General features: G+C 35.8%; 1 protein-coding gene and 1 pseudogene across 6 annotated transcripts in view; one reads left to right on the forward strand and one right to left on the reverse strand.

The window, feature by feature from the left end:
- The window catches only part of SBF2 (SET binding factor 2), a 453,500-nt gene that overhangs the window by 158,091 nt on the left and 278,334 nt on the right, over positions 1 to 17,075 (reverse strand). The gene's annotated exons all lie outside the window — the stretch shown is intronic.
- On the forward strand, positions 10,139 to 10,560 carry LOC105236232 (annotated as a pseudogene).

Here is a 17,075-nt window from a genome sequence, read left to right on the forward strand (position 1 = left end):
ATTTGTAAAGATATTTTAGAAAACAATGTGTCACAATCTAGTAAAGCTGAAGTTGTGGATACTCTTGACTCAGCAGTCCCACTCCTACGTGTTTATTCAAGAGAAGTTCCTGTACAAGTGCATCAGTGTATAGAATGGTCACTGCAACACTGCTTTCATTACCAGAGTCAAACAGCCTTCAACAGTAGCATGGACTCAAACAGCAATGAATGTAAACAAACCATAATTTTATACATCGACAAATACCGATAATATCGATGAAAAAACAGGATGATTGCAATTATATGGAGGTCAAAACAGGCAAAACTCAACTGAACTATATTTTAAGAGTACACATATTGGTAAAACCATGAAGAAAAGCAAAGGAATGAATAATATCAAATGTAGGAGAGTGGAGGTAAGGGAGGGGAAGAGCGGGAAAAGTTGAGGTGGAGCTCCCCAGGACTTCAGTGTTAATCTTTTATTTCTTGAACTGGGTGTTGGGTACATGTGTATTTATTTTATTACTATTCTTTAAATAATACATATATCATAAATATTATGTATTTCACAAACAGAATTTCATTGAGTCAAACAATGACTACTTGAAAACAAGGTCGAGATGCAGAATGAACCATGATTAGCAAGATTTACACACTAGCTAGTGTTTGACTAGCACATAATAGCATCATATGCACAGCTCAAATTTCTGCCTCACCAAAAATACAAATTACTATTTATCATAAATTGTTCTCAAATGGTCAATACAAAGAACATCAAATCCATGACTGTCAGCAGTCTGTTAAATCTCCATTAAGTATCCTTTAGATATTATAGTAAACACTCAATGCAATCTGATATAACTAGCTAAGCCAGTATTTTAAATTCCATTTGTAAAAGCAATGATTTTATTGCCCAGAATATTTGGAAATTACTGTTGGTCTTTTCTACACATTTAGACAGATGTAACTGAGAGAAGTATAATACAACAAACTTGCAGAAAATGAAGATGCTACTTAAGGATTTTCCTGATCTGTACCAATAATTGTTTCAGAAGTAAAACAGCTCAAGGATGGAAATCTGGAATTACATTTTAGATCTGATGAGATTCAAAAGCATTAATAATTGGAATGGGGAATGAATAAGCAGATCACAGAGGATTTTTAGTGCAGTAAAATTACTCCATATAACACCACAGTAATGGATATATCTCATTACACATTTGTCTAAACCCAAAGAATGTACAATAGCAAGAGTGAAACAATGTAAACTATGGTCTTCAGATGATTATGATGTGTCAATATAGGTTATTTAATTGTAACAAATGTACCAATCAGGTGGGGAATGTTGATAATGGGGAAAGCTATGTATGTATGTGTGGGGCAAAGGGTATATGAGAAATCTCTATGTTCAATTTTGCTGTGAAACTAAAACTGTTCTAAAACAAATGTATTGATAAAAACAGTTACTACAAACAAAAAGCATTACTAGTCTTTTGCCAATAGTTAATGAGAAACTGGTAGTCCATGGCATCCAGTGGCAAAACAATTAAATTATCACCAACAGACAACTATAATCAAGTTCCTATAGATAACCAAGTAATTGTTGCCATAAATATTTTAATTCATATAAGAGGAACAACGAGGCAACAATGAGGCTAGTCCATTGTTTCAAAATGTACTACAGAATTTGGAGAAAGACTGTAATAAGCTCAGGGTGTGAAATTTCTATCACAAGGTCAGGTAAGGGACCAGACAGCTTCTCTGATTGTTCTTAAAAATAAGCAAGATCCTGTAGCTGCAGTAAGTACCATAACAAAGTCTAATCCTGTAGGTGAATTACAACATGTCTGGAGTTTCACAGCCTCAAGGGATCTCACGTTAAATTAGGGTACTGACTGGTGGGGCACCTGGGCGGCTCAGTTGTTAAGCGTCTGCCTTTGGCTCAGGTCATGACCCAGCGTCCTGGGATCGAGCCCCACATTCGGCTCCCTGCTCCGCTGGGAGCCTGCTTCTTCCTCTCCCACTCCCCCTGCTTGTGTTCCCTCTCTCGCTGGCCGCCTCTCTCTCTGTCAAATAAATAAATAAAATATTGATAAAAAAATTAGGGTACTGATTGGGAAGAATAGAGTAGTGACTTGCATTATGTCAACTTAACTAAACTGGAACTATGTTTTCTAGAATTCCCTTCTCTAGATGGTTCTGAGTTAGAGTTGCCAGCGACTTGAAAGGAGGAAGTGGAACAGCACCCATGTTTATGTTTAGAGGTCAGTGTAGTGTCACCAATCTTCTAGTTTATCTTGCCGGTCAGGTCTGCAGCTCCTCCAATCTCTTGCTGAATTTCCTTTTAGCTTCTTTGCATTCTGAGCTAGTGCATGTGCAGTTCTGCAGTAAATGGAATGAACTTTTTCTGCAAGTCAATTGCATCATCAAAGTTGAAGGTTTAAAGACAGTGACAGATTAGCAGAGGCTCCAATTTGTCCTTACTCTCCCCCCTTCAAAAACAGGTAAACATATGGACTAAATAATCTACAGGCATCAATTAATTACAGATGTATAATAAATTCTATATTTTAATCCACATATTAGGCAAGGGCAAATCTAAACACTGTACTTTATCACAAAGGATTACTTATAATTCCTTTTATATCCATCTCCCCTTCCCTCTCTCCATCAATCATCCATCCAGGACTACTGCTGTGTTAGAGGGTATATACATAGTCTCCTTTTGGCTAAGGACCACCTGATTGCTCCAAAGTAACTATAACTATCTCTGTTCGTCATTAGCAATGCATGAGGAATGAGGATTCCTATATTCTACTTTCTAATTTTTGCCAGTCTTAAGAAAACAAAGTTATTGTTTAAATTTACATATCCTTATAGCTTTTCAAGTTCTCTCTTTTATAAAGGGCCTGTTCATGTTCTTTTTTTTTTTTTAATTTTCTTTCTTTTTTTTTTTAAGATTTTATTTGAGAGAGAGACACACAAAGTGCACAGGAGAGAAAGCACGAGGAGCCAGGAAGGGCAGATGGAGAGGGAGAAGCTTAGTGGGGAGCCCGATGCAGGGCTCGATCAGAGGACCCCAGGATTACAACCTGAGCTGAAGGCAGATACCCAACCAACTGAGCCACCCAGGTGCCCAACTTTTTTCAGTTTTCATTGGGGTTGCTGTTTAACTCCTGGTGATTTAGAGAAATTTTTTGTGTATTCCAGATATCATTTCCTTGTTGATTTTAGATAATAAAACAAGATTTCCAGTCTATTAATTGACATCTGTATATTAACTTCATTCATGCTGTCCTTCACTGATTAAAAGGTTTTAGGGGCACCTGGGTGGCTCAGTTAGTTAAGCATCTAACTTGTGACTTTGGCTCAGGTCATGACCTCATGGGTCGTGGATTGAGCTCCACACTCAGCATGGAGTCTGCTTGAGATTCTCTCCCTCTATCCCTCCTCTAACTCACGCACACGTGCTTTCTCTAAAATAAATAAATAATTCTTTTAAAAAAAGTTTTAATAACAAGAAATCCATCTGGTTTTCTATTGCTAGTATTCATGTTTACTTTGTATTATTGCATCTATGTTTTAAATTTTAAGAATTTCTTCCCTGTCTTAGGTCACAAAGATATTCAACTTCATTTCTATTAACTTTGGAGTTCTATCATTACATAAAGATGTTTAATCTATCTGAAGAACACCTGTATGAGTGTCACTATCTAGGAATGCTTTATTTCTCTTCACGTAGTGATCCACTTCTCCTAACACCACTTATTAATAAGTTCTCCTTTCTCCACTGATTTGTGAACCTATTAAGTTCCCATAAACACCAGTATTCTCTACGTTCTCTATTTACTGGTTTATTAGTCTACTTGTGTTCTAATACAACGCTAGCTTTTTTATGATGATTTCAAAGTACATACTGATATCTGATAGGGAAAGTTCCCTCTTCTTTGCTCTTCATGTTCTTTCAAATAAATTTAGGGTACTGTCAAGTTCCTCAAAAATTCCAACTACACTGATTTAAAAATGGCCAAAGGACTTAAAGAGACATTTTTTCAAAGAAGAAGATATACAAATGGTCAATAAGCACATGAAAAGATTCTCAATATCACCACCATCATTAGAGAACATATACGAAGTTTCCTCATTAACTATAAGGCTTAATGTAGGTCTCTGTTGTGTAGGTTTTACCAAATGAAAGCTTTCCTCTAGTAACACTTTCCTAAGAACTTTTAAACAAACGCACATTGGATTTATCAAATGCCTGCTCTGCACTGATTAAGATAATCATAATTTTTCTCCTTTAATCTAGTAATGGGGTGAATTACACTAAACGAATCCTGGGAATCACTTCCACTATATCATGATGTTTTATTTTTTTAGTGCACTACTGGAATCGATTAGCCAATTTTTTCTAAGACTTCTGCATTTACATTGATATGAAAAATGGGACTAACTTTGTCTTCCCTTTTATTGTATTTATTTGGTTTTGGCAGTTTTACACTAGCCTAATAAAATGATATTAAAAAAACAATGCTGACTGGCAAAAGAACAGGATGAAATATATAACACACCATTTACATACATTAAAAATACATGTGCACACTATACATTTTTCAAGAACATCTGCATAAAAATAATATGTTAAACACATTAAAATGACTGGGAGAGATTGGGAGCATAATGATGATAAAAATAAAGAAACAAGTAAATAAAACAAGAAAGTGATCTTGCATGGACCAAAGATGGTTAATGTGTTACGAATTGAGGAGGGCCAGGATTGTTCCTAGTAAGCAATAATAATAATAATAATAATAATAATAAAAGGATCCTGAGATCACGGAATTCAGAGGTAAGAGGAATCTTGGGGGCATCTAGTCCAATCTCCCTGACAATGTAGGAATGCTTTGTCAGCTTTCCTGAAAATGACTAAAGTATTTGATGCAATACTCTATCAATGGGGAATACATATCTATAAAGCAATCCACTTCACCATTAAGTTTTAAATGTTAGCTCTAATCTGCCCCATCTCAGACTTACCAGATCAGAATCTCTGATGATGGGTCCCAGAAATGCACATTTAAAATACTTAAGAAAAGTTTTAGAAATGACTACACTAAATAACAGGACATTAATTATTCAACTCCAGCTACCTAGCAAATTTATCTGTGGAACTTTAAAAAAATACAGAACTTACGCTTCATCCCTGCTGTTTCTAATGAACTAGATATGAACACTTGAGCTTTCAATATATCAATGACAGTACTGTCTACCTGCATGTGAACTTTAAGTTTTACTTGTGAGCAGAGGTCATGAAATATTAAACTATCTGTCTATGTTCTCTTACCAAGATATTCCTGTGCATGAGACATAAAAGTGATCAGAGGCTGGCTTTGGTTGGGGATTATATTACCAGTAGTCACCTCCCCCCGCTTATCCACAGGGGATGTGTTCCAAGGCCCCCAGTGAATGCCTTAAACTGGATAGTACCAACCCCTACATATACTGTTTTTTCCTATACATACATACCTATGATAGTTTATAAGTTAGGCCAGTAAGAGCTTAACAACAATAATATAATAGACCTATAACAACATACGGTAATAACAATTATGTTAATGTTGTCTCTCTCCTTCTCTCTCAAAATATTATACTGTACTCACTCTTTTTCTGGTGATGATGTGAGATGATAAAATGCCTATGTGATGAGATGAATTGACGTGAATGACATAGGTATTGTGACACAGTGTTAGGCTGCTATTGACCTACTGACCTATTGATGAAAAACCAGAAGGAAGATCAATGGCTTCTAAATGTGGCTTACCACTTGTAACTGAAACTGGGGAAAGTGAAACTGTGGATAAGGGGAAACCTACTGTATAACCAAGAAAGGGTAAAAGCTACGAACCTTTGTAGGGATGGAAATGGTGTAAAACGGAAATTCAAGTTAGCTAAGTAGCTACTTATATTACACTCATTTATTTGTTTACTCATTCATCAAATTTTTATTGACAAATTACTTCATGCCAGACAAAATGGAACATACAGAGAAGTCAAAACAGGCAGTTTCATTATTTGTAATAAGCACAATTGCAGGTCATGATGGATAGGACGGGGGCAGTATGAGATACAGTGGAAGCACACAGAAGTGGCTACCAATCCATAATTAACGGGCTGAGGAAGGCTTTCAGGAGGAAGTAACATCTAAACTGAGATGAAAGGATGAGTAGGAGTTAGCTAGATGAAAGGGATGAATGAGGGACTGGGGATCAGAAAGAAAGAGTGTTCCAAACGAAGGCAGTAAGATGTGCGAAGGCCAGAATACTGACAGCAGTGAAAGATGAAGCTATCAAGGTAAGCACAGACCAAGATATGACTAGAATTTACTCTGAATGCAAAGGGGAAGGACTTTAAGTTGGGAAGTGACAAGATACAAGTCAAATTATAGAAATATCACTTTGGCAAAGAAAGGAAATCGAAACGGCAGGGGGATGGGTCAAGATGGATGTAGGGAGACCAGTTAAGTCAGTGCAGTAACAGGTAAGAAATGTTAGTGACTTAAATCAGGATATTGGAATTTAAGTAGAGAGAAAAGTGGATGGAATTGAGAGATATTTAGAAAGTAGAATACACAGGACTCAGTGGCTGATCAGATAGGAGGATAAACCTAAGAGCAAGTCTAATTCCATGTTGGTGCCATTTGTTATAGTAGGAAACTCAACAGGAAGAGTTTGTGGGTAGTAGCTGGGGGGTAAAAGATTATTATTTCAGTTTGGAACATAATATCTAAATAGCTTTGGGACATTCAAGCACAGATGGCCAAAAACTGGCAGGATATTCAGCTCTGAAACGTAAGAGGTAGATTTGGGCTTGAGATACAAATTTGGAGAGCATAAGTAAAAGACATTAATGGCGGTGAGTAAGATTGCCTGGGAGAATCTTGGACTGGCAGATAATATAAAAATGGATCTGAAGATGCAAATGAACATCACCATTTACAAGGCTGAGGGAAGAGAAGCCATATCAAATGACTGAAAAAGAAATTCAAAAGAAGTAGAAAACCAGGGGAAATATTATCATCAAAGATAAGGGAGGAACATTTTGTAAAGAGCATCATGAAATGCTACCAAGTGTCAAATAAGATAAGAATTGAAAAGTTTCCATTATATTTATCAATAAGTTCTGATCAATGATCTTGGTTGAGTAGTGGTAGCTGAAGATTTGGCCTAAACCTTACAGCTGTAAGAATAATGAACTTTTTAATGAATTCCCTCCTAAATCTGAAACTCAAAATTGTAAACAACGAAATTAGTTCCTTAATAAGTAACTTAGAAAAGTGGAATCTTATTTCAGTAATTACTGCTTCCAAATCCATGGACAGTAGTGGTGAAAAAATAGATATCAAAGGTGCTAAATCAGAACAACTCAGCAACCCTTGAATCTCAAGCCTTGAACCCTCACCAATCTCGGAAACCGTAAAAGAATGAGAAAATACTGGGAAGAAAAATTTTTTTCTTTTTGAAGACTCCTGGCTTCATTTTATACTACTTTGGTATGGGCTGTATTTATTTTCAAAAATGGCTTTTGTTTTTATTTTTCTTGGCAAGTTTTATTGTGAGCTTTCTAATTATGAAGCAAAATTCCTTTTCTTCACCATGCTTTATGTGATAGTATTTAAAATCGATGTGAATTATTATGTCAAAAAACTCATCTATTAAAGAAGTAATTGGCCTTTCTTAGCGACTTTTCCATCTTTTGTAATTATCTTTATTAAAAATTACACTTGGAAAAATTATATAATCGTTTATACATTCAAACATATCTGAATACTTTCTGCGCACCAGGTGCCATTCTGGATGTTGGGTGTACAATAATGAACAATACAAACAAAGTCTGTTTTAATTCAGTTAGGGTTGAGTTTTTCAGTAGTAACGGTTATTTTAAAAAATGAAAAAAAAAAAAAAGATCCACAAGTCTCCAGAATACAGGCTTCTGATCTAAATTTAAATTTAGCTATAGAGCACCTAATTGCCACCTATTGTGTTTTGAAGAACACAGCATCAGTGAGCTAATAGCTCACAGTGAATAAAAACAAAAACAAAAACAACACAAAAAACAAAAACTAGATTCAGAACTCAACTCACCTCTTTGATTTATGAGCTCTGTGATTTGGGAAAACTATTTAATTTCTTTCGGCCTGTTTCCAGAGGGTAGTAGTGATGGTGGCTAGCCCAGTTTCAGAGCCAAAAGAAAGCTTAGGTTGTCTGAGGCCATCAGAGTGATACCCGTACCCAAGGAGGAGGACAGGACAATTATGGATGATTAGATAGTTCTCTCATAAGGGAGAGTGGGTAATGAAAGCAGAATGGGGAACAATGGTAGGAACTGACTTTGTTTTAGGGGCCCTTCTGCATAGGTCATACTCCACACAAAGGAAAGCAAAGAATGAGAAAATAAAAAGAATGTGTACATGGTGAAGCTTGGTGACTGCAAGCTCCATTTTTGCATGATCTGGTTGAGCTATTTGGTTGAGAAATTCCTAATCTCAGTATCTTCAGTAAAATCTTTTTCTCTCTGGCTGTTCACATTTCTCAAAGAACTGTTTTCCAATTTCCCGACTTGAGAACAAGTTGCCAGAGTTCTGGGAGTTGAAGACAGAAAGTCTACTGGTATTCTCAATATTTGGCATTCACTTAACTCCCTTGTTTGCAGAAAACCAGAATTTCCCTCAGCCAGACCTAGTGTCTCCCACGGTAGTGATGTCCTCTTTCTTAAAAATAAATACACAAACCAACCTCTAACCTACCAGGGTAAAGGAGGGGCAGGTGGCTGTTTACACAGAATTGAAAAACGATCTAGGAGGGCAATCCACTGCATCTTAAGGGGACTTTCAGCCAGTCCTCTTTTTAATGTTTTAGCCCCACCTAAACCTCCTGTTTTCAGAGATTACTTGATGTCCCCAATCCCTGAGCCTTTTGCAGTTCTGCAAATTGGGCTGCTTCAAGGCTTTTACAACCATCAGTTAGGAAAAGGTGGTCTTGAGTCTGCTAAATAAAGTCATTCACCATCAGCTTTCCAGTATCCAAAAGGTCATTGCTCTTGTCTCCTCTCCTACTTTGCCTGCGGGTTTCTACATTTAAAAAAATCCTTTACTTTTGTTTTACTGGGGTTTTGAGTGGTAGCTGAGGTTACATGTCCACATTCAATCTGTTCAATTTAACCAGAAGTTACTCTACCTACTTCTCTCATTTCCCACCAACTTTCTATCCTATGTTTGGCAACATAGAAATATTTTTCAATTTTCAAAAACACAGGCCCTTTCTATATATTTTTTTCTGCTAACAACTTCCTCTATCTGGAATACTCTCCCTTTCAATTCTTGTCTGACAAATGCCTTCTGTGACCATGTCCTTCCCACTCAAAATCCAGTAATCACATAATAGCGTTCAGAGTTTTACACAAATCTCTATCAGTGCATATCCCACTATATCATATATTTACCTGTGAGATTTTCCTTCTGGATTGTGAACTCCTTAAGAACCAGGATATCTTAATCACTTCAGTATGAAGTATACCTGCATATCTAGTATAGAGACTAGTATACAGTAGAAATCAGTAAATGGAGGAAGAAAAGAGAGGAAAGAAGTAAAAAATTTACCCGGATTAAGTAAAATGTATTCTACTGATTAATATACTCTTAATGTGTTAGTCTGTTCTGGGCTGCTGTGACAAAACACCATAGACTGAGTGGTTTATACAATGGAAATTTAGGTCTCACGTTCAGAAGGTTCGAAGTTCAAGGTCAGGATGCCAGCACGGTCAGCTGAAGGCCCTCTTCCGGGTTGTACACTTTGTATATCCTTACATGGTGGAAGGGACAAAGGGAGCTCTGTTGACTCTCTTTTATAAGGGTATTAATCTCATTCATGAGGGTTCCATCTTCATGATTTTATTACCTCCCCAAAGCCCCACCTCCTAATACCATCACTTTAGGGGTTGAGTTTCCAGCACATGAATCTGGGAGAACATATTCAGACCACAGCACTTAACAAAATCCCCAAATTTGCTACTTCATACATATGAACAGTGCATGAGTGTCCTGAAAAATTTCTAGATTGTTCTTTCCACCTCCAGCCATGCTAGTGAGTGGAGCTGCCACCATGTCTACCCACCTACAATACAGGGTGATGGGAAACTGTTCCAGCTTCCAGATCAAGAGGAACAAGCATACATACAGCACTGAGCCCAACAACCTGAAGGCTCGCAACTCCTTCCACTACAACAGGCTGATTCATTGCAAGACTGTGGGCCCGTGGCCAAGGGCAAAGGCATGGTGGTGGTCATGAAATAGAGATCTTGGCGAAAATTCGCCACCTCCTATGTGCAGGCCACCGTTAGCAAGAATGCCTGGGCCACCCTCAGCAGCATCATGCGTGTGATCTGCAAGAACAAGTACTGCCCAGATCTGCGCATGGATGCCATTCACAGAGCCAGCACCATCCTGCACAGCCAGAAGCCTACAACGGTGAAGAAGTGGAACCACCCACCAAGAGCTCCTGAGGACCTGCCCTCCACCTCCTAAGTAATGAAGATGTCAACCACCTCAAAAAAAAAAAAAAATTCTAGATTAAGTCAATCTGATGTGGAAGTTTGGGGTTCCAGAATAGAAGCCTTTTTTCTCATACTTTTAAACTCCTATGTGGTTTCCTATATTCTAAGTCCTCAACCTAAGAAGCCCAATATAAGAATCTACCCAAGCAACCAATGAAATTTTATGAAAACATTTTCTTGGTGTCTGGAATTCTCAGCCTTGACAAAATCTGAGGCTTAGACTTTGAAGCTTCTCCTCTTTAATTAGGCAGGATCCTTGGTTACTTTCTTAGATACTGACCACTGTGAGCTGAAGTCACACTAAGCCCAATGTTTAGTAGCATACTTTTTGTTTTTTCATAGTAAGACTTTCTCAATGAAAACGAAGTCACTGATTTGCATCCTAGCACAAGTTCCTTATCTTGTCACAGACTAGCACTTTGAACAGTATTATATTAGACCATTTCACTCTCTCCTCCTTGTATCTTCTCTTCCATTTTCCATCTTCCTGTTTCTCTCTGCTCCACTGTGTGTAATTGCTTCACGTGCATATTCCAGTTCGCTATAATATTTTCACTGTGTCTAGATAGACTGATGTTTTAACCTATCCATTGAGTTTTTTGTAATTATGTATCTTTGTTTACTTATTTAATACCAATAAATTTTAAACATATATCAAAGTTCAAAGAATTTTACACTGAACACCTGTACATTTCCCCTTATATTATATCATGAACAGCTTACTAGGCTTGCTTTATTATTTATCTATCCATCTATCTATCCATTAATCCATATTATTTTTAGTGCATTTCAAAGTAAATAGCAGACATCAATTATTATGAAATTGTTGGATTGCAGGATAGGTATATGCTTAGTTTTATAAGAATCTCTCAGACTCTTTTCTGAAGTGACTGTACCAGTTTGCATTCTCAACAATAAAGTATGAGACTTCCAGTTACCTTACAACATTGCCAACATTTGGCATTGTCAGTCTAATCTTAGCATTTGGGTGGGTTATATAGTATCTCACAGTGATTTTAACTTGCATTTCTCTGATGACTAATGATATTGAGACCTTCTTCATGTGCTTATTGACCATTCACATCTTCTTTTGTGAAGTATCTGTTTAAATTTTCCATTTTTAAAAATTGGTTTGTTCAGCTTAAGTTGTAGGAGTTCTTTATATAAACATGATACCAGTTCTTTGCCACCTATATATTTTGGGAATATTTTTTCCCAGTTTTGCCTGTTCATTTTCATAATGGGGTCTTTTGATGAGCATAAGTTTTAATTTTGATAAAGTATAACAATCATTTTTTTGCCCTTTTTTGGTTACCACTTTCTGTGATCTAAGAAACTGTTGCCCATTCCTGAGGCATGAAACTGTTCCATGTTTTCCCCTGAAAGCTTTATGGTTTCATATTTTATGTTTAGATCTATCCTCTACACCTCAAAGTTATCTTTGTGTTTGATGTAACATAGAGGTTGAGACTCATTTTTTTTCCATATGGATATTCAGTTATTCCAATACTATTTGTGGAAAAAATTTACCTTTCTCTATTGGGTTACTTTGGTACTTTTATCAAAAATCCCATAAATGCGGGGTGCTGTTTCCACTGATTTATTTGCTGATGCTTATGTCAGTACCACACTGTCTTGATTATTGTGGGTTGATAATAAGTCTTGAAATCAGGTAGTGTAAGTCATCCAAATTTTGTTCTTTTTCAAGATTTTTTGGCCATTCCAAGTCCTCTGCATTTCCATATAAATCGCAGTCCACCTGTCAATCTCTATAGAAAAGTGTGTTGCAATTTTGGTTAGGATTGCAACCAACCTATAGATCAATTTGCTGAGAACAGGCATCTTAACAACACTGAGTTTTCCACAACCCCTGAATTTTTATTTTAAGTGATTATATAAACTCAGCTGGCCATTTTTGTTAGTTTCTGGCTATGGGCTTGCTTTATACTCAATCTTTTACTTATTTAAATATTTTAATTATATATTCACGTTGGATAATTCCAAAATATAGTCTTTGAGTGCAAATCTGTTGTTCGTTGTTTCTGTTGACATTAATTCATACTGGCTCACTTCCTTGGTCATTTTTAAATAGTGAGTTCATATTTTATTGAATTTAATCTGTGGGAATCCTGACTGCCTAAATTGGGGCTGCATTCTTCCAGAAAGGATTTACAATTGATTCTTTTAGAGGCAAGGGTGAGGGGAATGTTACTATTGAATAGGGATTACTTTATTCCTCTTTTAATGTCCCCACCTAATGCAAAGCTCTCAGATTCAGAAAGCTCTCCTTATAGAGGCGAATCCTTAACTGTGCTCACAAACTTGGTTTCCCCAACTGCTAACTGCTCAGAATTTGGTTTTCCCTGTTTGTCTTTTTCCTGAAAATAGAAGTAGTACTTATTGGAAATTTTCTTTTCTTCTTAGAAAAAAAAACAATGTACCAAAATCACGTGGGTATTTTTCTTTTTTAATTTTTTTTTTTTTTTTTTTTTTTACAATTTTTCTAAGATCTATTTCTACTACATTAGTGAGAGGGTTTCTCTAGCACGCAGTTGTTCACGATTCTGAAAATGGATGACTTCACTGGGCTTTTAAATTATAATTTATTGTTAAAAAATGTTAGCTATGGGGCACCTGGGTAGCTCAGTGGGTTAAACGTCTGCCTTCAGCTCAGGTCATGAGCCCAGGGTCCTGGAATTGAGTCCCGATTCGGGCTCCTTGCTCATGGGGGAGCCTGCTTCTCCCTCTGCCTGCCGCTCCCCCTGCTGTGCACTCTCTCTCTGACAAAAAATTAAATGAAAATCTTTAAAAAATCTTAGCTATGATCTTGACATCATGTATCTGCTAAAGTTTTAATCATGTCTCTGCTAAAAATAAAAAGAGTTAAGACCATGATATTTTTGGAGAGATTTATAGTAACCTCAGTTATAAAAATACCCAAAATATGATAAATTATTTGAAATGAGATGATACATAGGAATAATCTATAACTTCTATAAACCAGTCCTTTAAAAAATTTCCTTGGCATTGAAAGAAACTAATAAATAAAACAGTTCCTTACAGTACTCATGTTCCACTTAATTTTCCCTTGAGGACAGGGAAGGACAGAATAACTTCAAAATCACGAAAAGCAAAAATTACTAAAGTTTTTGAATCGCTAGCTAAAAATTAGTTCATTTAGTTAGGTTTCTTTCTTAAAATACTAACACAGATGTTTGGCCTCTCTGCCTTGAAACTCTACGCTTTTGTAAAAAATGTTCAGAATGTCACGTTAAATCCCCACAAGTAACATTGTTGCAACAAGAATATAAATACTAACAAATCCCAAGTCAGTAATAAATAACCCATTAATATAAAAATATCACATATGAGCCCATTTATAACTGAGAAGAGCCTCTATATAATGTTAAACAACAGCATGTGCTGGAATAAAGTCAGCAATCATAGAGTGTCAAGAAATTACCTAACTTTAGGGGTTCTAGAGACCTTCATCTGTTAATCAAATTTGTTTGTTCTCCATAATTACAGCGGCAAAGTAAAGGCAGCAATGTAACAAAAGACATGGCTTTATTTAGGTCAAATTTATTATGTTTTATTCTTCTTATAAAGGTGCTCAATGATTTCCCTCCTACAAAAAGGAGAATCTTTTTTTAATTTATAAAATATATGCTTATGTTTTATATAATTTAACTATGCATGTGTGTGTGTGTGCGTGCCTAACCCACATACCATAAGTAACCATCATGTAGGATTTACTGCAAATATCCTTCTGAATTTTTAGTATGTTATAATACACACATGCAATTTTAGGTCAAAAACAGAATCATATTATATCTACTTTATGTAACTTCCCTTTTGCCTACCCTGCGATATATAATAGAGTTTTCCAATGGCCACATATTATAGATCTACCTCTTTTTATGTTGTAGCTGAGCAGCATTCTAAATAGTTGCACATAATTAAATTAAGCAATATCCAAATGGCAAACATTTAGGTTGCTTTTAGTTGTTGCTATTATTATGAACTATTATAGCTCGTATATTATACTTTAAAATAAGAATGTCTTCCAGTAAAGATGAATCATCTCCTATCTTGTCAATTTGCTTAAACAAACTACAAAGTACTTGTTACAAGATTGCATTTTTGATGCTAGATTTTAAGTTAGAATTTTAAAGAAAGATATCTTTTTTTTTTTTTAAAGATTTTATTTATTTATTCGACAGAGATAGAGACAGCCAGCGAGAGAGGGAACACAAGCAGGGGGAGTGGGAGAGGAAGAAGCAGGCTCATAGCGGAGGAGCCTGATGTGGGGCTCGATCCCATAACGCCGGGATCACGCCCTGAGCCGAAGGCAGATGCTTAACCACTGTGCCACCCAGGCGCCCCAAGAAAGATATCTTTTGAAATGAGTTTGAAGAGAAAAATATGACCTGCAAAAACATCTAATAGCAGTACCCTGAGACCTGAAAGTTTGTAAGTTACAAGGCTATAAAGAACAACGACACAATTAATACTCATATATCTAGTTTAAGAAACAGTGTATCACCACTACCATTGAAGATCTCTATGTTCACCTGCCCGTCCTCTCTCTGTCCATCTGAGGTAATTTTCTTCAATATGTTCTTTATTATTCCTTTGATTTCCCTTTTTCCTAGTTTTATTGAGGTATAATTGAAAAATAAAATTGTAGTGTACAATGTGATAATTTAAAATATGTATACATTGCCTTGCTTTTCTTTATAGTTTTACCATATATGTTGCATCCCAAAATTACATATTTCTAAATAATATATTACATGCTTTAAATTTTATACTAATGCAACCATACTGTAATTGGATTGTCCTTCTATTTCTGTGCAAAACTATCTTCTTTAAGATTTATCTACATTGTTCCTTGTAGGTACAATTCATTTTCTCTACTAAAAAATATTCTAATGTGAAAAGATACCACAATTTATTTATCCATTCTACTGCTGGTTGGCATATTAGTTGTTTTGTTTTCTGCTATTTCAAACAATGCTCCTATGAACACTTTTGTTCATATCTCTTGGTATATGGGTAAGAGCTCATCTAAGAGTGAAATCACTGGGTCATAGAATATATTCTTGATTTTAATGTAGTCAAATTTATCAATCTTTTCTTTTAAGATCAGCATTATTTGTGACTTGTTTAACAAATCTATCCCTACCTCAAAGTCAAGGATATCTCCTTTAAAGATTATTTGAAAAACTGCAAAGGTTGGCTTTTCATATTTAAGCCTTTAGTCCACATGAAACTGCTTTTAGTGTATAGTGTGGTATACATACACCAGGGAGGTATCTGTACGTTTTTTGTATACATGGTCACCTAATTTTCCCAGCACTATTTATTGAATTTTTCATTATTTTGTCACTGATCTGAAATGACAATTTTGTCATAAGTCACATTCCCATATATGTGTACCTCTGTATATTATCTGTCATCATCGGTTTATGAACTCTGTCCTATATTCAGTTCTTTTGGTCAATCTCTTTATGATTGTGCCAATACCACACTGTCTTAATCACTACAATTTTAAACTAATTAAACATTGTTTTATGTTTTATTGAGGTATAATTGATAAATAAAATGGTAAAATATTTCAAGTGTACATGGTGGTGATTTGATATATGCATACATCGTGAAAGGATTCCCATATTTATCCGTTTTGTTGTTGTTGTTTGATGCAAATATTTAAGTTCTACTCTCTCAGCAAATTCTAAGTATATAATACAATTTTATCAACTGCAGTCACCACATTTTAAATTAGATCCTTATGCCTTAGCCATCAAATAGCTAAAAGTGTGCACCTCTTACCAAGTTCTCCCTATTCCCCCTCCCCCGCTTCAGGCCCTGGCAACCATTTTTTACTCTCTGTTTCTAAGAGTTTGACTTTTTTTTTTTTTTTTTTTAAGATTCTACATGTTCGTGATACCACGCAGTATTTATTTTTTTCTGTCTGGCTTATTTCACTTATCATGATGCCTTCAACGTCTATCCATGTTATTGCAAATGGCAGGACTTCCTTCTTTATCATGGTTGAACACTTTCATTGCTTATATAGACCACATCATCTTTTCCTATTCATCTGCTGATAGACACTTAGGTTGTTTTCGTATCTTGGCTATTGTTAAAAATGCTGCAGTGAACACGGGGATGCAGATACCTTTTCAATATCCTGTTTTCCTTTGGATACATTCAGAAGTGGGATTGTTGGATTATATGCTTGTTCTGGTTTTAATTTTGTGTTTTTCACAGTGGTTGTATCAATTTACATTCCTACCAACAGAGCACAAGGGTTCTCTTTTTTCCACATCTTTCCCAACACTTATCTTTTATCTTTTTGATAACAGCCATTCTAACAAATGTGAGGTGGTATCTCATGGTGATTTTGATTTATATTTCCCTGATGATTAGTGATGTTGAACACATTTTCAGGTACCTTTCGGCCATTTTCCTGTCTTCTTT

This window comes from Ailuropoda melanoleuca, chromosome 8 (genome assembly GCF_002007445.2).
Source record: "Ailuropoda melanoleuca isolate Jingjing chromosome 8, ASM200744v2, whole genome shotgun sequence".
NCBI lineage: Eukaryota > Metazoa > Chordata > Mammalia > Carnivora > Ursidae > Ailuropoda > Ailuropoda melanoleuca.